Source organism: Pinus tabuliformis, chromosome 4_1, assembly GCF_031772625.1.
Source record: "Pinus tabuliformis cultivar Carrire ecotype Pingquan chromosome 4_1, CPIR1, whole genome shotgun sequence".
In the NCBI taxonomy this organism is placed as follows: domain Eukaryota; kingdom Viridiplantae; phylum Streptophyta; class Pinopsida; order Pinales; family Pinaceae; genus Pinus; species Pinus tabuliformis.
Window position 1 is genome coordinate 56,608,087 of NC_142303.1, and position 23,584 is coordinate 56,631,670.

At 35.2% G+C, this 23,584-nt stretch overlaps 2 pseudogenes; one reads left to right on the plus strand and one right to left on the minus strand.

Moving 5' to 3' along the window:
* Nucleotides 1-3,525: 3,525 nt before the first annotated feature.
* LOC149174137 (transcription factor MYB1 pseudogene) lies at nucleotides 3,526-4,804 on the minus strand (annotated as a pseudogene).
* Nucleotides 4,805-20,353: 15,549 nt separating this feature from the next.
* On the plus strand, nucleotides 20,354-20,937 carry LOC149174138 (indole-3-acetic acid-amido synthetase GH3.6 pseudogene; annotated as a pseudogene).
* Nucleotides 20,938-23,584: the final 2,647 nt, after the last annotated feature.

Genomic DNA, 23,584 nt, shown 5'->3' on the forward strand with positions numbered 1-23,584 from the left:
TGCTCCATATGATTTTACTTTTAAATGAAATGGTTTCACTTTGTGAATAATTAAGTGACTGGGTTTTAGATAATTCTTTATTATAAATAAATTAGGAGAGAGAATTTTCATTTATATTCGTGGAAATTTATAGAACATCGGAATTATTAAGCGTGATTGGGATAATTAATAACTTTTTTATTATAAACAATTTAGAAGAAAGAATTTGATCATAAAAGATTTGTAAGATTGAGTACAAAATTTAGGTTAATGGTTTTTTAAAACATTTTTTATATAAATGGCTTTTTCAAAGTAAAGATAAGAAATGAGGTAAGTGATTTAAATTTTCATATTGGATTATGCTTACATTTTCTTATGAAAAAAAAAATTGTGTTTTTCATTAGCGATTTTTCCTAATTTGTGAAGTATAAAATTCTTTATTAATATATTTTCATTTTCTTATTTTGGTTAGTAAGCGATATATAAATTTTCTTTTATTGTATATTAGATTTATGTAAGTAATGTTTAAGTCTATCTCACCTTCATAGAACATTAATTTGGGAATGTAGGAGCTCTAAATCTTCTACAACAAAAGAAAACCACACAATATTCTCAAACAAAGAATGATATAATCATCAGAATTACTTATCCTCAGTATCTACTCTTTTATAGCATTTGTAAATGGACACCACATAACACAAGTATGCATGATCACATCTACTCCATATTTCTCAATTTGTAGCATATGGGTGAATAAGGGTGGCGATCTATATAGTGTCTTCGAGAAAAATTATATATTCGACAACATTTATATGCTCTCTTCATAGTAGCATCGCATACAAGTTATGCCACTTCATGTTATCAAGGGTTAGTTCATAAACCAAAGAAATTATCCTCTCTCATATGGAAACTTATCATATCTTGCTTATGAAGACACTCATCAGTGATCTGGGAAATATTTGTATTCTTACTTATATTCAATAGGAACTCTCATCCTCATGAGAATCATACACAATAGAATTGACTCATGCTTCAACACACTAAAAAACTTCCCTACATAATTATGAAACTCAAGTATTTCCACACACATGCATGCACACATACGAATACACATAATGTTAGGGATTCATGAGGACATTGTTATCCATAAGGGAATATATTGTTCATCCTTGAAATTTTTAAAATATTAATCATCCATACAACAAAATGTGATCTACAACCATTGATACACAATCAACACAATAATATAATCACACAAACAATCCACAAATATGTATAGGGATATAATTTTGAAACCTAAATTATTTCTATAATTTTTTGTAGAATATAAATTCAATGGCTCAAAGACTTCATATCAACTTATAAAGATTGTTGGTTTGTTAGGTCTGAGGCCATACCAACCTCAACCATTACCTTGCATCACTAATGAGATCTCCTTTCTTCTTCCTCAAGCCAACTTCTATTATTTCTGCAAGCTACTCTTCTTTCCTTCTTAATGTTGTATTTATTGAACTTTAGCAAATTGATCACCTTCCACTTGCAAATGGTATTCTCATACTACTTTGATTACCAATCCTCATGCCCTTCTATTTTCAACTTCTTTCTTTTCATTTCCATCTTGGAATAAGTATATTAGGAAATGAGGGTTTCCTTTTTGGGAAAAGGTATTTAAAATCCAAGGGAATTTCATACAAGGATCAATGGGGAAATCGCCAACAAACGATACTCGATCAAAGTTTGTCTTATCCTACACCCATGGCATGAATCAATATCTTAGAAATAGGTTAAGGTCATTAGGGTATGGGATATAGGAGAAGGCTTCCTATTAAACCCACAATTCCTAGCCTAAAACACATAATAATGCAACCACTAAAATGTTTTTGGTTCAAAATAAGGGCATACATTAGTTTCGTTAAGGAAACTAGTGTATATGTGCACTTTTATTTCATGAGAGTTGTGTATGTCTGTGTTGTGCTAGGTCAAAATGGGTGTATATGAACCCAACTCATTTTTTTTTAAAGATTTCTTTTGGGAAAAATGTTTGCAATGGGGATAGGGATGATAAGATGAAGCCAATATGTATATCTTCCAATAAATGTGGGGAATGATACTATAATAGAGTCCCCATAATATGTGAGTTCAAAAGGGTATTTAATGGCCAAAAGACATTATATAAAATTGGAAAGATGTTATCAAGTTGGCTTAGGAGGAGTTCACCAAACAATGGACCAAAAAACACCCACAAAAAAAACCAACTTAGTACAACACATTTACTAAGGTGGGAAAACCCATGCTTAGAGATCAAAAAACATGATCACCAATCAAGTACATTGTTGATATATATATATATATATATATATATATATATGAAAAGTGACAACCATGGCCATTAAGGGATTACACCATGGATCCAAGATAATAGGTCATAGCCATGAATAATGCATAGTTTAGCTATGTTTTAGTATATAAAGCAAGAGGATTTTTGGAGCAATAAATTGAAAAAAAAAATCCCTTATATCTTACGGGGTTTCCTTTGCAACATCTCATGCAAATGCTAGTTATAGTAAATTTAAATTAAACATAAATAACCCCATTCAAAACATATACATACACCATATAAATAAGTTTTGATAATATAACTCCCATATTAATACCCAATATATCAATTCAAAACACATATAAGCATAGAAATAAGTTTTGATAATACAACTCCCATATTAACAGCTTATACCATTAACATCCTATATTATCCTATTTTCGTGTGATTTGCTTAACAAAATTAATACATGTAACAAGTTTATTATCAAACCAATGAAAAAAGTTCCACATGCCCACTCACTCCAGCTCCATTTTCAATGTATTTTTTTCTTAAATTTGTTTTATAATTAATTAGTTATAATATTTTATGTCGACATAAAATGCAAAAATCATAAATTTATTTATTGTGATAAAACATACCATAAAGATTTTAATATACATTTAACAAATTCAATCAAATTGGATATTAGTATAATTTATTTATTTATTTATTTTTTCACTTCAATGAAAACATGGATGCTGACTGGCCTTTAATCACCATATACGATTAAATTCTGCACATCATATACAATTAACTTCTGTACAATATTCAGAGCTCTCCACATCCAACTCTGACTCAAACCAAAGATACAGGCTCTTAAAATCAGCTGAACACTAATAGTTTCCCACTTTCTGGTCTCACAAAACATCAATAGGTGATGAAACCCAAATATGTACTTGCCCAGTCATCCTTTGAATGCAGTGCCAGGATGCAGATCAATATGGATAGGGAATAAAATTGAATAAATCTGCAAACTCATCCTCCAGAGTGTCTGTGGGGACAAATTCAGGGAAGGGCAAAGAACTGTGAGGGGTTGCATACATCTTCTGGTCAATGAAATCTTGACAGACATTTACAGTATCAAAGGTACAAGAATATGGATGGCCATTTTCCTCAGTATCAACATTAGAGTCTTCAATATGCAGGAAAGTCGAACTGGTCCATGATGAAGGAAGGATAAAATTTAATTACAACTGATTCCACAACTTCATCTCTGCCGATACGGTACCTGCATGTAAATAGGAGCTTGGATTTTGTTTCGTGGGACACATTGAGTTTTCGGATTCAATAGAATTGGAAGATGTCGATCCCTTGTTCAACTCTTGAGAAATAACTTCGTCTCTTTCACCCAACTGGTTGGCGTTGGTGTTTAATGTTTGTGTCAAATTGACAGCCGCTTCCTTAACATCTGGCTCTGTCGGTCTAACGAACTTCAATCTGCCAATGCCGTCATTGGCATGAGTTTTCTTGTTCAAATGAGTATTCCAGTAGTTCTTGATTTCGTTATCAGTTCTGCCCGGTACACGCCCCGCAATTAATGACCACCTGCCATTACAACGGTTCAAGATGGATAAAAAACACAACTGAAACAACATAATCTATTAGAAAATCGATATTTCCTTACCGGTTTCCTAGCAATTTATGGAGTCTTATTATAAGGTCTTCTTCATCCGGTGAAATGTTACCACGTTTGAGGTTTGGCCGAAGATAGTTCATCCAACGAAGCCTGCAACTCTTTCCACAACGCTTCAGACCTGTATTTAGTCATGCGATTGATGTTCAGGGATCACCAATACATTTACTATGTATATTGTTTTGTATTGTTTATGATTAGAGGAATTGGTTCTGTCAATGATATTGGGTCAATTTCTATAATTGATGTAATAGTAATTGTTTATTTATCTTTTTTAGGGAATTACAGGTAAAGAAGATTTTAAACTTCCTAAATAGAGAGATTTTAACCTGGAATTTTTTAATGCATAACATTTCAACTTCTTAAATAGAGAGATTTTAATTTAGAACTTTTAATATAAATAAAAAGATTTTAATTTAGAATCTCCCCATACAAACCATTTCAAATCTCTGAATACATATCATTTCAAGTAAATAAAAAAAAATTTAATCCAAAATTTCTTAATTACTTCATAATCAAAACAATAACCTATTAAATTGATAAAAAATTATTAACCATATATTATTTATAATAACTAAGAAATTAGCTGCTCCCTTAAGAGTCATGCACTATATATTGTTTGTAATAATAAGAGAAGTAATATTGAGAGACTATAAAATGCAGATTTGTACAGAACTCTTACCTGCATTTTTGGCTAGAGCAGGCCAGCGTCCTTCAACATGAGCTTCTATAGATTGGATCAAGCGGAGATCTTCGTCTTCTGTCCAGGGGCCTTTATTTACTCCATCTTTTGCATTATAGCAAGGCTTTCGTCCCATTATGGCCAAGCTAGAAGCAGGTGTGCTAACATAGGTCTACTTCTGCTAAAGCCCAGCATATGAATTTATACTACAAGATGGAACTGAAATAAAATAACAACTAAATATTATTACACGTCTTTAAATAAATTAAATAAATTATTATTACACTGCTTGTGTCCCATAGGTGTGCTAACATATGTCAGGTTAATGTTCAGGTTGCCCAGATCAATGAGCACTGTAAACGTACCAAAAAAAATAGGAAAATAGTGATTTTCCACTAAATCTAACAAAGGACAGGCGAAATGGGATCCAATGCTCAGTATGAGAAGTATTGATCAGATTATAGAGAATATCAGGTTCAGGTTGTATCATCAGTTTAGGAAACAGGATTGGATCATAAAATTACGTCGTGACAGAGTATGAATAGATTTAAAACCGCCAAAACTCTATCAGTAAAGTGATAGCTTTCAGTCTTGTTTCACTTGTTTTTACACCGACATCAGGGTTTGGAAGATATGTACTTATCTTTGAGGCCTATTTTATTGAATTTTTCCTGGCCATATTTGTTGCAGAAATTTTGAAATTCGACTTGATGGAGGTCTAGGTCAGAAAAGTCAACTAGGTCAGCACATCCATGTGGCAAGAGCACATCAAAATTCTAACATACTCAGCATTTGGTTGGATTCGATAAGGTTCAACAACAAAATTTGTTGATCTCATAAATGATATGAGACTCCTATTTGTACTGAAATTGTGTAAAACAGAAAAATCCCTACAAAGGCTCAATGTTTTCTAAGTCAAATAGAATTAGGTCTCTTAGCTATGCATCAATTCTATCCTAAGTGGTAGATTATTAAATGTAGACCTCACTCTATATATGTGTATCTTTTCACTTTGAAGAGAGGTTGATCGAGAATGTGAGAAAGACCACTTTTGTATATTTTTTCAGTTAATAAAAAGTACAGTTGCAACAATACTATGTTTTTAACCTAAGATTTATTTTTGGTTTCAATTCCATATCATCATGCTTTTATGTCGTTATCAGTTTTCATACCTTATTTGATTACTTGGAATTCAATGCTATATTGCTCCAACTTCCTTCAATTTGTTGTGATTAACTGTAAATGTTCATATTAACATTAGTAAGCCAAAAATGCCTCAGCTTCCACAAAACATTTTTTGTCTGTAATTGAGTTTTTCTTTTGACTCCATGCCCATTGGTGATGATTATCACACTTTCTTTCACTTGCAAGAATCACACAAAAATCCAAAGTTAGCCATCTAATTGAGTTTTATCTAGAACATCATATTATTTTATTTGAGAGATCCCTCTCATGCTAGAAGGGCTAAATTCTAGCTACAAGTGGTTTGAAATAGTTACTCTTGGTTGGAGGTTGACACAACCCAGCCTATCTATCCTAGTGACAACACCCTCTAAGGTACAATTTTACTCATCATTAGTCTTCGAAGAGGAACCATCTATGGTGTTCCTTCTGATCTCCTCCTGCATCAAATCCAACCATAGTCGTTATCAATCTGGAAGCTTCTCCCTCCCATTGGCAATGTCTTGATAGCTATTCCAACAGTTGGGAAGTCCTAGGAGAGCTAGGCTCACCATATCATCGTCGACAACAATTTTCCAACACTTCCAAGCTCATCATGAAAGTGAGTGAACTTGGTCAAGTATTTTCGAATGTTCTCGCCTTTCTCCATCTTTATTTTTCGAAGTTTTCCTTTCAGTGCCAACTTCCTATGGTCATTGTTGTTCTACAATAGGTTCGTCAATGCTTTCCACATAACATATTGAGTTTCCTGCCCATGGAGACTCAAGACAATGTTGTCTTGAACTCCCTCAAGGATTATTTGCCTTGTCTTCGCCACACACTGCTTACATTCGCCTATATTATGTGCATCCGATGTTATTGGCTTAGGAATTTATTGATCAATGAATTCCTTGAGGCCATTATCCTCTAGAATTGCCTCTATCTTGTCCTTCCAGGCTATATAATTTGAGCTGCCTTCCAAGACATACTCAAGCCTCAACCCATAGAAAGCCATTGCCGATCCTGAAGTATGTATTGCAAATTTGAATTTCACTTGTAACCCGAAACTCAAAACTTTGAATTCTCCTCTAGTATCCTATCTTCAGCTTTGATACCATGTAGATTTTCCTATAGATTCACAACTTATGTAATGTACTAAAACACAAGATAAGAATCTACTCTACTCTTTAAACAAAAGAAACCAATAGATCTATGAAAATAATAATCGACAAGAGGAAGATAATCAAAGACACATAGCACAATTTTTCTCTGGGGAAAGACACTGCTCAAAACTATGACTATATATTGCATTAATCATAAATCTGAGTGATAATACAAGCAGGGAAAATTTTAAGAACCCCCACTAAATTTATAAATATAATAAATGGGCGAATCTCCATGGTATATAGGAAAAATGGAAGGCGATTTTATCAATAATATAATATGTATATATAATTTTTTGGCGAATCTCTCACCAGGCATGGCGAATATTTTACTCAATTATAAAATCTTGTAAGATCTTGGCGAGTCTTTCACTAAATAATACAACTTTGTAAAGTCCTAGTGAATCTTAGCATAGGCTACATGCTGGTTTAATTCCCCCATTTAAATAGGCTACATTCCAGGTAAATACCATGGGTCAATACCATGTGCCATTTTGGTGAATACCATGGGTCAATACCATGTGCCATTTTTATTTTTATTAATTCTAATATTAGGGTTAATAATGGTTTTTTGCATGGTATTAATAACAATCTAGTCCATGGTATTTTTCCCATAGTATTTTGGCCATAGGTTTCACCTAAATATAACCCATTTTTTTAGTGTTCGTAAATATAAGGTGACTTATGGAGTAAATATAAAAAAATGTTTTATTTGTTTACCATACCTCTCGTTTATTTATATTTTTATTAATTTACCATACCTCTTTTACAAATATGGTATTTGGCCCATAGGATTCACGTAAATAAAACCTCTTTCTTGAGCCTTCATAAATAGAACGAGGTTTATGGACTAAATATAAAAAGAGGTTTTATTTATTTACGATACGTCTAGTTTATTTACATTTTTATTTATTTACCATACCTTTTGAGTAAGTATAAAAAGACGTTTTATTTATTTACCATACCTCCACTTTACTTATATTTTTATTTGTTTACACCCTTACATGTATATAAGGTGACTTATGGAGTAAATATAAAAAATGTTTTATTTATTTATCATACCTCTCATTTATTTATATTTTTATTAATTTACCATACCCCTTTTATAAATATGGTATTTGGCCCATAGGATTCACTTAAATAAAACCTATTCTTGAAAATGGGCGAATGGATTCACTTAAATAAAACCTATTCTTGAAAATGGGCGAATGGAAGGTTGTAAGTCCTAATTTCAAGGGCTAAATTTACCTTTTTTACCCTCTCCCTTAAAATAAGGTGGGCTATTTGAGGTGATTTGTAAAAATGTACTATGATACAAAATATTCGCCCACTAAAAATTTAAAACCCCTTAATTTCGCCAAAGGGCGAACATTCGCCCCTAAAATTATCCTTGAATACAAGGCTTTTTCTCACTAGAACAATTCCTACACAAGTATGATCAACTCTCTTCCTCACAAGCTCGCTATAGCCAACACTTATCCAATTTTTCTACTTGCCAAGCCCCTATTTCCTTACGCAATTCCAGTGAGTATCAACCCATATTTAATTGGGAAATACTTTCTCCATAACTACGCAATCCAAAAATAGGTCCTTCTCTGATTTCATGCATGACCTGTACAACTCGGATCATCATACAACTGATAATACATTGTCCCTGCACTCTAGTCTCAATTGGGTATTTCTCTAAACTGACATGCATGAGTTTCTCATGAGGGAATCTTCAGTTAGCTGGAGTAGCACTAAGGATGCACTAGTGCACCAACTCATTAGTAGACCTCTACTAGTTCCACAAACAGATAGAACTAGTTTAACTATATATAACTCATTCAAATTGAGTTGTTATCTAACTAAAACTCAAATAGACTCATCCTGGACCCCTAAAATTTAGGGAGAACATATACATGACTACAAAAATACTTCCAACTCGAAATTCCTAAGCTAATTAAGTTAATTAAACTTAATTACCTATTTACACGTTGTTATGAGTATAGAATTCAATTTTAATTCAAAGTTTAATTCAAGGACAAATTAAACTGGAATTTCTTGTTACCATTTCTCAACATTGTGGAATGTTAGGATTAATATTTAGTTTATAGAGTTATTGTACATTATAAGAGACCATTCTTGGGCTTTCAAACCATGTAAAAAGGTTTTGTATCAAGTCAAAGATGAATTATGTGTCCTCCACATCATGTCGGCCTAAGGACCCCCATTCGACCCACTAGAAGCCTATATATTGAAGGAGGTCGAAGTAATTTGAAACACTCACTCTCAAGCATGTTCGATATCTCAAGAAGAGCTAGAGAAGTGTGAATTTTGTTGTCGGGAGGATGAAAGAAGTGTGAGTTCGGGGGAGTCTCTAGAGAAGAAGAAAATCGATGATCCGGGTGGATGTTGGTGGCCACCCACCTATCCTATTTGGACCCCCACAACTGTCTCTTTTAGTCTTTTCAGTTTCCTAAATTGTAACACAGTTTACTATTTTGAGCAGTTTTTTGGGTCTTGAACTTCCAGAGCCATTTTGAGGCCCTAAACGACATTTTTTGGGAAATCTGGGGGCAACATGGATCCATGGACCGATGTTGCCCTTCCCAAAGTGGTAGTGCTCGGGTAGATCTTTCTAACGAGCTATTGTACGCGTAAAATGGAGATCGTATGCCAAAGTTACGACCCCGGGAAATTGATGTACCAATTTACCCAAACGGGGCCCACAATTTGGCGTTTCATCTTCTAGGGTTAGGTTTTTGGATGTGAAGGGTTTTCCATTGTTTCTCAACAATAAATAGGCCTTCGAGCCTCATTGTAACATAGTTTAGAGGCATGTAGCCACCACATATCTTCTCAGAGATAAGCTACCATCGCCCTAGCCGGTTTATTTCCATTTCTGTTTGTAATCATACTTCAGTATTTTACAGTAATGAAATGAAATATTATTTCTGCTGCATATCTGTATTTATGGTTATCTCTGTATTTTATTGCATTCCTGTTTAAGTTCGGATTAGTGGTATTAGAGCGGTCTGCTTTTTCTCTGTTTTTCTTTGCATGTCCCCAACGAGGTCGGGATATAAGGAGTTAGGGCTTGAACTACTCGAACCTTTGCAAGACTAGCCTCGCAAATCCCGATGGCCTCCCATGGCAGATGAGAAGAAAGACGAGGGGGCAGGAGATCCTATCAAAATCTTGCTCGAAGAAGCCCTCGAGCGACAAAGGAACGCGATGATGGACAACTTTGCCCAGATCCTTCAGCGGCTACCGAGAAGCGACGCATCGACTTCCAATAGCTACTTTGGAAACGCCACGCCCTTTAAGGTACAAGTTAATTTTGAAATCCCCATATTCGAGGGTCAGATAGACGCAGATGTCGTAGATAAATGGTTAAATCTACTGGAGGGTTATTTTTTTGTTCATGAATTTTCAAGTCGGGGAAAGATTGTTTTCGCTCTTCTCAAAGTAGCCCCCCACATCAAGGACTGGTGGGAAACCTACCGCGAGCAGAAGGATGAAAGTACAGGCTCACTGCTTTCAGCCGCACCCACTTGGAATGACTTCCGGGATGTCATCAAGGAGCAATACTACCCTGTCAAAAGCTATGAGGACAAATACAACAAATGGAACACACTGCGGCAGGGACAAGACCAATATGTGCCGGAGTTCACAAACATTTTTCATACCCTTTGCACACAGTTGGGTATCAAAGATTCTAAGCCGCATCTGGTACTCAAATACCGCGGCTGCCTACACAGATACATCCAGGAAGAGATGGAGTTCTTGAACATCTCCTCACTCAGCACAACATACCAATATGCTATCAAAATCGAGCAAAAGTTTAAATAGAAGAAGTGAGACTTTGGATTTGCAAATCCGAAGCCCAAAGGACAAAGCCAAGGCAGGGTGACCCAAGACAACCCTTCGAAGCCGCAAGAAAAGAACAACACCACGAAGCCGAAGAAGGACATAGGAAAGTGGTGTGAGCTCCACAAGAGTCCCACTCATAACACAAGTGAGTGTCGGACCAAGCAGTCACTGGTGGCTGAGTTGAAGGCTACCGAATCAGATGAATGTTCCGACCCTGAGCCAGAACCTGAAAAGGGGAATGGCAAAGGGAAGTAGATCATTGATGCGGAGCCCAACGCCAAGATCCAGAAGAAGGAGCCTAAAGACCTAGAGGAGGGGGAGTGCCTTTTCCACTCACAAATGTGGGTGAAGGGTTCACCGCTGCAATTCATTGTTGACAGTGGGAACCAGAAGAACCTCGTTTCAGTAGAGGTCGTGAAGCGGTTGGGCCTACCAACTACACCACATCCACAACCATACAATATCGGGTGGCTTCATGAAGGACGAGATCTCAAAGTTCGCCAACAGTGTCGCCTTCCCTACAACATCAAGCCCTTCACAGATGAGGTATTGTGTGATGTTACACCTCTGGATGTTTGTGATGTACTATTAGGCCAACCATACTTGTGGAGGCGACATGCTGTGTATGAGTCAAGGCCTTGTGCTGTCATTATTTCTTTGAATAATTCATTATACAGGATAGCAGAGGTAGACCCACCTGTTGCCACCTCTTTGATCACTACTAAGAAAGGTAGCAAGCTCATTTCCGAGACCAGGAAATTCATCTGTTTGGTTCACTCCCAAAGTAAGGGGAAGATCGTTGCTACATCCATGACCCCCCCAAAGGGTTCCTCCACGTAATAGCAGCAGCAAAGGGATACGGTCATGACAGAACACAGGAACAATTTCTCCTCACCCACAGGGGTACCACACAAGTTTTAGGTGGGCAACAAAGTCTGGTTGCATCGACAGAAAGAACACCTTACAAGAGCCCATCAAAAGCTCCGACCACATCAACATGGTCCTTACACCATTACTAAAGTTGTGGGAAATAATGCTTTGAAGCACAACATTCCTCCACTCCTTCATCTACACAAAGTGTTCAATGTGTACCGCCCTCGACCATGCTTCTCACCATTACTGGACACATCAGAGATTGTTGAATTGAGGCTTTTGTGATCCATAAAAGTTGTAAGAAGAACTTCGGCATAAATCACATGTAGAAAGACCTTTGTCGACGCGTTTCGAACCAACCAATGTGGTTCATCGTCAGGACAAGCTGAAGAAACAGATCCAGCTTTGCATGTTAAATAGTAAGAGCAGAGCCTCCAACGACTATCTTGACCAACGACTAATTTTAACTAAGGGACCAGAGTCATAAAGTTATTTATATAATTTAAAGGAAGTTAGTTATATTCGGTGACCATACCCTTAATATATATAAAATTTTTATAAATAAAATAATTTAAATTGGTGCCTAAGTTAATAGTTAATTAAAAAGTTATCATTTAATAATTAAAAATTGAAATTAAATAGGATTTAGTTATATGGAAGACCTTTCTTTCAATAAAAAAAATATATAAGGTATTTTTAAGATAATAGTTAGTCAGAATAAATATATATTATAACGAGAAAAAAAATAAAATAAAAAAAAAAATAAAAAAAATAAATAAATAATAATGAAAATAAAATAAATAAAAATACATAAACAAATATATAAAAATATAAATAAATAAATTCAATTAAGAACTTAGCTATTAAAGGTAAAAGTTAGTTGAAAAAAATAAATAAATAGAAAACAAAAAATAAATAAATAAATAAATAAATAACTAAATAATAATAAATAAATAAATAAATAAATAAACTTAAGAATAAATAAATAAATAAAATTAAGAATAAATAAATAAATAATTAAAAATAAACATAAATAAATAATGATAATAATACAAATATATATATATAAGTATACTAAAAAAAGAAGGAGGATATTAATTAAGATTATATATATATATATATATATATATATATATATATATATAAAAGGAGGATATTAATTAAGATTCTAAAAAAAAAATGGAGAAGGACAGGAAAAAGCCAATAAAAACCATAGAGCAAGAAGGATAAACCTTAGGAGGAAGGAAGGCTCCAGGGAGAGCAACGAAAGCTTGAAAAAGATAAAAAAGGGGAGGGGGGGGGGGGGGGGGGGGGGGAGAAGGAAACGAAAGACTAGCACGAAGGGGTAGGGATCCAAGAGCTACTGATCTTCCAGCCGTCATCTCTATTGAGATTGTTGGGCCTTCTTTCAATCTCAATAGCTTCCCCGAATTTACGATGATGGAACTGAGCAACTTTGGCAACAACCTCGGCCTCCTCTATACAAACCTGATGCTTGGCCTTTTCTGCATGCTCTGCTAACGTTGAAGACTTGGTTCTCCCATGTCTTAGGTCAACTGCATGTTCGCTGATCCTCTGATGGATGGAGCACCCTGTTTCCCCGATATAGGGGGTCCCACAAGAACAAGGGATCAAGTAGACACCCTTCATGTCCTTAGGGTCAACGGGATCTTTCACCGATCATAGGGATTTACGAATGGTGTTGAGGGGCCTAAAGGTTGAGGGAATATTATACCTCTTAAGGATCCGAGCAATCTTGTCTGTGGTTCCTTGGACATAGGGAATATGGACACCTAGTCGGCATTCCTTTGGTTCTTTTTTGATTAACGCATTTTTTGAGGCTTTAAGGAAAGCCTTCTGACCTAGGCACCTACTATATCCATTCTCCACAAAGACATTAAGGAGATGGGATCTCTCCTTATGAAAGATATCATTATCAGAAATCCTAAGGGCACGAGTAGCGAGGGTGTTAAGAACACCCATCTTCTGAGCAGGGAAATGATGGGAATCGGCATGAAGATACTGCTCAGTATGCGTTTTCTTTAGAGATTGCAGAACAACTCACCAGGGACCAAGTTCAACAGATGGAGGAACTCAATGCAATGGGGACCATTGCTTCCTAAGGGGAGAGGAATGATCTAGGTGGATGTTTGTGGCCACCCACCTATCCCATTTGGACCCCCACAACTGTCTCTTTCAGTCTTTTCAGTTTCCTAAATTGTAGCACAGTTTACTATTTTTAGCAGTTTTTCGGGTCTTGAACTTTCAGAGCCATTTTGAGGCCCTAAACGACGTTTTTTGGGAAATCTGGGGGCAACATTGGTCCATGGATCCATGTTTCCCTTCCCAAAGTGGTAGTGCTCGGGTAGATATTTCTAACAAGCTATTGTACGTGTCAAACGGAGATCGTATGCCAAAGTTACGACCTCAGGAAATTGATGTACCAATTTACCCAAACGAGGCCCACAATGTGGAGTTTCATCTTCTAGGGTTAGGTTTCGAGATGTGAAGGGTTTTCCATTATTTCTCAACAATAAATAGGCCTTTGAGCCTCATTGTAACACAATTCAGAGGCATGTAGCCACCACATCTCTTCTCAGAGATAAGCTACCATCGCCCTAGCTGGTTTATTTCCATTTCTGTTTGTAATCATATTTCAGTATTTTACAGTAATGAAATGAAGTATTATTTCTGCTGCATATCTGTATTTATGGTTATTTCTGTATTTTATTGCGTTCCTGTTTAAGTCCAGATCAATCAAACATTTGGTGCCTCTCTCTCTGTTTCGTGGTCTGGGTTGGGAGATTGAAGTCTCCTAAGATTTCGTTGTTGTCGTAAGTTGCATGTTGCTGGAAGCTGCTGCCTAGCTGAAGTTGCTAGAAGGGGTTAAAGGTCTTGGAGGCTGACAGGGTGTGGAGGGAAAGTCTATTCTTGTTCTAGGGTAAATAATCCCAAAGAAATTGAAAGGAAGAATTATCTTGAATGGGTTTTCCCCTCAAGGGGGGATTTTCCCTCGCATGTGCCTATATCTTGTGTCTCTTGTTTTGTGATCTTCATGTATGTATGATTGCTTGATGAAAGATAATATAATAAACAAGTAAAAGAAGCCAACATACTCACAAATAATTATTAAGAAATGAGAACCAAACCCTAATATAATATCCTTGATTTTCTAACACAATGTTCAGCACAAGAGACAAATACATAGGTAATTTCGGATTAGCAAGTGAGTATGCCTTGTGGTTGTTCAGTTGCAGAATGTATAAAGGTTCTTCTATAGAAGGGGGGTGAGAAAAGTGATCCTTTTAAAGACAATTAATAGTACTAATCTATAAAAGACGCACAAGCATGACATATAAATGAATCGTTGGAAAACTAACGAAATAATTCACTTAGAAGCAACGATTGTAAAAACACATACAACACACCTTCAACAAGATAAGTATCAAAGCCACCAAAATATTTTAATTTCCTTAGTACATATGAAAAAAGCATACATCGCAAACATTCAAAGAATAGCCTTACAATATTTAAGACATACGCATGAAAGTGTGTTGGCTCAACGAACTTCTGAATTAAGTAAAAGTTACAAGATACATCAAGACAACGAACACCACTAACCCCAATATTGGATCATTAGAGAAACCACTTTCTCCTCCAAAATAACTATCTTCCTTTCTAATGCCTGGTAGGAGGAGCCAAGGTGAAAATTCCTTTACATGAGCAATGAGAGTGTATATATAACAAATGAGGTGATTTCTCACCTCCCTTGTGAATCTTGGATTGCCCTAATGATTGTTTTACTTCTCAATGAACTTTTGACTTCCTACATGACTTTTCACATTATATATATGACTCTTGGACTTCCACTTTACATTACATTACTCCAATATTGAATTTACATAATCGAAAAAATGATGTGACACATGATGATTCATGACATGACACGACATGACATTGATGACATGAACTTCATGTTAACATGGCAATGTCAATCCACTCTTTGTTGTTTCTTTCTTTGTGTCTTCTTGAAATATGGACATGGTCTTCTTATTCCTCCTTATGGCTTGAAGATAGGAGTCTTCAATGTAAAATTGATCTCCAACTACTGTCGCAGCTGATGTCCCTTTGTCTTCTCTTGATTGATCAACTTGTTCTTGCAGCTTCAAAAGTGTCTTCTAGCAAGGTCTCCTTCTTCATTCCCTTCATCACCATCCTATCATAACATGATAGAATACACGCAACTGAAATCCACTCATGGAAAGACGACATCAGTTTCATAAAACCCCTAGTCTAATATGATTCATAACAATCCATTAACTCAGTTGAAACCAAGTGATAGGTTGGGAGTAAGGCTCAAGGATTGTGTAGTTGTGCAGCTCAGGATGTCAGGGTCAAGGATTGAGCCTTGATACTATGCAGTGCACAGTTCAGGAGGGTTAAGGCTTGTCATTTGAGCAGTTGAGGGGCTCAAGAGGTCAGGTTGAGGGATTGAGGCTTGAGGTTGCCCATTCCATAGTTCCGGAGGGAGCGAGGTTGAGGGATTGCGTAGTTACAAGTTGAAGGGCTCAAGGCTAGGGCTTGATGCTTGATGCTTGATGCTTGAGATTGTGTAGTGCGCAGAAGAGACTGGCTGAGGGAAAGGACTATGTAGTTTTGGATCTCAAGGGTCAGGAATGAGCATTGTGATTGTGCATTTTGCAGTTCTGGGAGGCAGGTATTGTGCAATGCTCAATGCCAAGAGGCAAGGATGAGGCTTGAAGACTGAGACTGTGTAGTGCACAATTTAGGAAGGTTAGGTGATGTCAGATTGCTCGATCGGGAAGTTCGTTGGATCCGACTAACTATGGGATTAGTGAACCCGAAGTGAATAGTGATAAGACTTGATTATGATCGCACACTTAGAATACTTGACGACATAACATAGATCACCTAGAACACATGAACAAGATACTTTCCTAAATGCGATGACATTGTGACGTCTTACCTCAAGTGTGACATCAAAGATACACTTTGTGACGACGGTGACAACACTTCTGTGGTTGTTCTTAAAACTTTGGAAATGAGTGTGATACATGTATACATACTGAGAATAACCCATTAACATAAAGACTGTCCCTTTAAACAAACCAAAACCACATTTACGTGATGTGTGATGCTTGCCTATGCTAAAATATGACACTTTGATGTTCTTCAAAAAGGAACAAGAATTTTTAGAGAAAACATGTGTGATGACTCTTAATGTTTGCGATGAAAGCATGCAAAGACAAAGTAGGCTCCAAAATTGGATGTAGGCCAAAATTTTGGAGGGTGTTGTAGCAGCGACAACACTAGGCAATAGTAAAACTTAATATCAACATTCCAACCAGATTTGATGATCCACTTGTTGCAATTTAAAAATTAGTCCATCAACTTGTCAACCATAATGATAAATTGAATGATCGAGTAAATGAGCTACAAGATAGGGTGACAGTTCAAGGAAATCAAGAATTGTATACTCTAATTCAGAAGGCTCATGAAGAATTTTTCCAAGCAAAGAAAGAGATAGAGTAGAGATTGGATCATAGAGTTACACTTAGCATGGTTCTTATTAATCTACCAACATATTCATCATCTACATGTAACCAAATAAAGACTCAAGAAATTATAATTTATGAATTGTGCTCCTAACAAGTAACTCAACCTCAAGTAAAGTTTGCCCATGATAATCAAGTTACACAGGAGAAAAGGATTCATGCTCAGCTATTGCAGGAGGAGAGACAATGGTTTAGAGAAGGGAAGAAAGCACATATAGAAGCTCCCAATGTTGTTGAATATCTGCAAGGAATTTTTAATAAAGTGCATCAATTGTAACAACAATTACCAGTTGATCAATGATTATAAGAAAACGTCATTAGCTGAAAAAGTATAGTATTTAGAAAAATTAAAATCATTGAATGCGTAGTTAAGAATAGCTGTATGAGAATGGTCTATATTCGATCAACATCTCAAAGTTATTGCACCAATCATTTATCAAATAGCTTCCCCTGAGACCCCAACACTAGCGCCTGCATTAGCACAATCATCTTTGTCATCTCCGTTGTGACCTAAATTTAATTTCTTTGAGCCAAGTTCTCCACGATGTCATCTGGCCTCTAAACATCACTCTGAAACTAAGGAAATCGAAGTCAAAGGTTATGTAATTGGTCACCCGAGGAAAGGCAAAGAAGAAGAATTCGTAATTTAAATCTGGTAGAATTATTTCAAGAAGAACGAGTCGACCAGGGAACTGGATTTGCTTATCAGCGAACCACCTATCCAGAAAAACTTTAGTTTCTTTCTAAACATTTATTTTCTTTTCTTTATGATGTATCAAATTTTGTAAGACTCCAAATATCCCCTTCTTCAGGACAAAGAAGGCATTGAGGGTGGGGGAGATGTTGGAGGGGCAGTCAAGTTAGAAATCCACATTGTAAAGTCGATCAAGTCTCTATTTAGGTTGATCATCTAAGACATATAGGTTGAGACGATTCTTATAGTTAAATTGTTGTAACTATTCAAAAGAGTATATATATATATATACTCTTTTGAATAGTTACAACAATTTAACTATAAGAATCGTCTCAACCTATATGTCTTAGATGATCAATACATACATACATACATACATACATACATACATATATATATATATATATATATATATATATATATCAATGTACTTGTTTTGATTTGCTTCTCAAGAGAATATAATATAAAGTACTTCCTTGTTGGTTCTTTGCTACTTTGTGTCTCTTCTTTTATTCTTATGTTGCATATTTTTATGTGAGTTCCTTTTGTCCTTTCCACCGGTAACCATTGCACACTATTTGCTAGACTACAATAACAGATGTTGAGAAGAAGGTGGTAGAAATATATAGTGTTATATCATAGGACCAAATGTTAGATGAAGCATTGGGCCCCATCTACTCAAGAAATCAAGATACAAAGTTCTACAAGGTTGGAGAGACATTTTGGATGACCAAAATTATTGTAGCATAAGAAATTGAAAGATCCCTAGTTCTCCATGATGACACATTACATGCACTTAGAATTTTTGAAGGGAAATTTGAGTTGATGTGCAAAGGAGTACATGGTATTGTTTTTTCAGTACCACCCGCCATAAAAGGAGATACAGAGCAAAGTAACAAAGAGACAATTAGAGTACTCCTGCCAATTCCATCATCCTAGAAGAGGATGAGTAGCTCCTTGACCCAAATATTAATCATTTTCCACTTTTTAGTGATGTTGAGAAGACTAGGATAGAGAAACAACCTCAACCAATAAGATGGTTGATGTTTGGTTTCGGTATAGGGCAATCACCCAATAGCTTGTTACATGTACTCTATATTCTCTATAATATAAATATATATATATATATATATATATATACCCTACATTTTCCTTATAGTGTACATATATAGTTAGTTTTAGATTAAAAATATATTAAAACCTTAAAATAACTTAGTTTTAAAATTTTAAAACATATAATTTTAAAGAAACTTATTTAAAATTTAAAAATATATTAATATTAAAATTTAATATTAATTTTATTATAATATAATACTAAACCACATATATTAGCTGATCCATAAGTAGATGAGTTAGACTCAGACACTAGACTATGAGAACATAACTTTCAGATGTAGAATCTGCAAACAAACATGACATCTACAAAATGTGTGCCCTGAGGCAAGAAAGACACTGATAGAAAGAAGAAGAATGGGAAGCAACCCAAAGGATGGAATTTACCTCCACCCCACCAAGCAGAGGAGGAAGATGAAGCAGAGGAGGAACCTATACAAACCAAGAACAACCAGATAATACAAGTCCCATAAAACCAAGGGGTAATCCCTTAGGACCTCAATGAAATATTGGAAAACCAGGAACAAACAACAAATAATCCAGAAGATATGGAAATAAGTGGGTATAACGTACTCATTCAAGAGAAAACTCAGACTTAGACAAGGATAATGCAAGACCCTATCAACTTGCACTTGCCTCTGATAAGTCATCTTAAGGGGAATGGGACACAGTGGAAAAAAAGAAGGGGAGAAAAGCCTCGCTTTTCTCCTTATTGTATATTAGTTTGTTTTTTTACATATTTCTGCTTATCATCAATAATTGACTCGATGATACTTGGTTCTCATTAAAATGTAACATGTAATTTTGTTTTAACTAATAAAATTACGCCTTTTTCCTGGAAAAAAATTACACCTTTTTCCCCATATACATATATATAATTTAATAAAATAAATATTATATATTTACATCGTAACGTGTTCCCCTCTGAAATCAACTCTCCTCTCTGCCCACCTTTCATCCTTGTATGCCTTAGGATTATATGTTAGACGATTATAAAAGTTTCAGCCTTTCGATCAAAATGGTTACAAAATGGTTATAAATTCGTTGTGGAAACGGTTTGCGGACTAGTCGGCATAACTGATTACGGTGTGGTATCTTGAATTCATCATTTCCAATATGAGCTTCCTTCTTTACTTACAATAAGGGCAAGAATACGAGCTTGTCATCACCACATATGCAGGTATTGATTTTCAACAAAAGTTGTTTATGTAATGTGTGAAATAATGTTTAATTGATTAATCTGCATGCAGGTTTGTAGCTATAGAATGGGGGATGTGTTGCGGGTGACCGACTTTCACAACATGGCACCTCAATTCCATTTTGTTTGGAGACAGAATGTTGTGCTGAGTATCCACATAGAAAAAATGGATGAAGCAGAGTTTCAAAGTTCAGTAGAGAAATGTGTTAAGCATCTCAATCCTTTCAACATCACATGGATGGATTATACAAGTTTTGTCGACATATCCACATCACTTGGTCACTACGTGTTATACTGGGAACTTCGCTACAACACCAAAGAAGTTGCAGGTGCAGTTCCTTCCACTGTTTTTGAATATTGTTGTCTCACCATAGAAGAATCCTTGAATTATGTCTATCGGCAAGGAAGAGGGGCTGATAAGTCCATCGGCTCCTTATAAATTAGAATAGTTGAAGAGGGAACGTTTGAAGAATTGATGGATCATGTTGTCCACGCGAAAAGGCATCAATCAATGAATATAAAGCACCCCTATGCGTGAAAAGCAGTTGTATGGTGGAGCTACTAAATTCCATAGTCACCCATTCCTACTTCAGCCCGCGGTCGCCCATGTGGGCTCCCGGAAGTGCGGTGTCCCAATTAGTGGGTTCATGATTAATCAAGAAATGGGTGTAACATAAATTTATGTGAATTGAAATTATTGTGTTCGTTATGGTTGTGAATTAGACCACTAATAAAAAATTGTTGCACATGGTTCTTGTGGCCGCTGGCCTCTGTCCTCAATTCATCATACCAATGCAGAGCTATAAGTATTTCAGAAATTTGTAGGTGGATAGTTTTATCTCAAAGGCATTGTGACAGTATGTCCAACCGTCAACATGCTACTCCCTGTGAAGGATATGTTTGCCATGTTTTTTTTAATAAGTTATTTTTCAATGACGTGAGTGCGAGAAAAGTTTAGTGTTCCTTCTGGTCAATAAATATGTCTAAAATTGTTTTGAAGTATCAGGCTGTGCCTTTTGATATGCTCACCATCCATATTTTTAGTTTGAGATCGACCGTTGCTTGCTCCATATGATGTTACTTTTAAATGAAATGGTTTCACTTTGTGAATAATTAAGTGACTGGGGTTTTAGATAATTCTTTATTATAAATAAATTAAGAGAGAGAATTTTCATTTATATTCGTGGAAATTTATAGAACATCGGAATTATTAAGTGTGATTCGGATAATTAATAACTTTTTTATTATAAACAATTTAGAAGAAAGAATTTGATCATAAAAGATTTGTAAGATTGAGTACAAAATTTAGGTTACTGGTTTTTTAAAACATTTTTGATATAAATGGTTTTTTCAAAGTAAAGATAAGAAATGAGGTACGTGATTTAAATTTTCATATTGGATTATGTTTACATTTTCTTATGCAAAAAAAAAATTGTGTTTTTCATTAGCAATTTTTCCTAATTTGTAAAGTATAAAATTCTTTATTAATATATTTTCATTTTCTTGTTTTGGTTAGTAAGCGATATATAATTTCTCTTTTATTGTATATTAGATTTATGTAAATAATGTTTAAGTCTATCTCACCTTCATAGAACATTAATTTGGGAATGTAGGAGCTCTAAATCTTCTACAACAAAAGAAAACCACACAATATTCTCAAACAAAGAATGATATAACCATCAGAATTACTTATCCTCAGTATCTACTCTTTTATAGCATTTGTAAATGGACACCACATAACACAAGTATGCATGATCACGTCTACTCCATATTTCTCAATTTGTAGCATATGGGTGAATAAGGGTGGCGATCTATGTAGTGTCTTCGAGAACAATTATATATTCGACAACATCTATATGCCACTTCATGTTATCAATGGTTAGTTCATAAACCAAAGAAATTATCCTCTCTCATATGGAAACTTATCATATCTTGCTTATGAAGACACTCATCAGTGATCTGGGAAATATTTGTATTCTTACTTATATTCAATAGGAACTCTCATCCTCATGAGCATCATACACAATAGAATTGACTCATGCTTCAACACACTAAAACACTTCCCTGCATAATTATGAAACTCAAGTATTTCCACACACATGCATGCACACATATGAATACACATAATGTTAGGGATTCATGAGGACATTGATATCCATAAGGGGATATATTGTTCATCCTTGACATTTTTAAAATATTAATCATCCATACAACAAAATGTAATCTACAACCATTGATACAAAATCAACACAATAATATAATCACACAAATAATCCACAAATATGTATAGGGATATAATTTTGAAACCTAAATTATTTCTATAATTTTTTGTAGAATATAAATTCAATGGCTCAAAGACTTCATATCAACTTATAAAGATTGTTGGTTTGTTAGGTCTGAGGCCATACCAACCTCAACCATTACCTTGCATCACTAATGAGATCTCCTTTCTTCTTCCTCAAGCCAACTTCTATTATTTCTGCAAGCTACTCTTCTTTCCTTCTTAATGTTGTATTTATTGAACTTCAACAAATTGATCACCTTCCACTTGCAAATGGTCTTCTCATACTACTTTGATTACCAATCCTCATGCCCTTCTATTTTCAACTTCTTCCTTTTCATTTCCATCTTGGAATAAGTATATTAGGAAATGAGGGTTTCCTTTTTGGGCAAAGGTATTTAAAATCCAAGGGAATTTCACACAAGGATCAATGGGGAAATCGCCAACAAACGATACTCAGTCAAATTTTGTCTTATCCTCCACCCATGGCATGAATCAATATCTTAGAAATAGGTTAAGGTCATTAGGGTATGGGATATAGGAGATGGCTTCCTATTAAACCCACAATTCCTAGCCTAAAACACATAATAATGCAAACACTAAAACGTTTTTGGTTCAAAATAAGGGCATACATTAGTTTCCTTACGGAAACTAGCGTATATGTGCACTTTTATTTCACAAGAGTTGTGTATGTCTGTGTTATGCTAGGTCAAAATGGGTGTATATGAACCCAACTCATTTTTTTTAAAGATCTCTTTTGGGAAAAAAAATGTTTGCAATGGGGATAGGGATGATAAGATCAAGCCAATATGTACATCTTCCAATAAATGTGGGGAATGATACTATAATAGAGTCCCCATAATATGTGAGATCAAAAGGGTATTTAATGGCCAAAAGACATTATATAAAATTGGAAAGATGTTATCAAGTTGGCTTAGGAGGAGTTCACCAAACAATGGACCAAAAAACACCCACAAAAAAAACCAACTTAGTACAACACATTTACTAAGGTGGGAA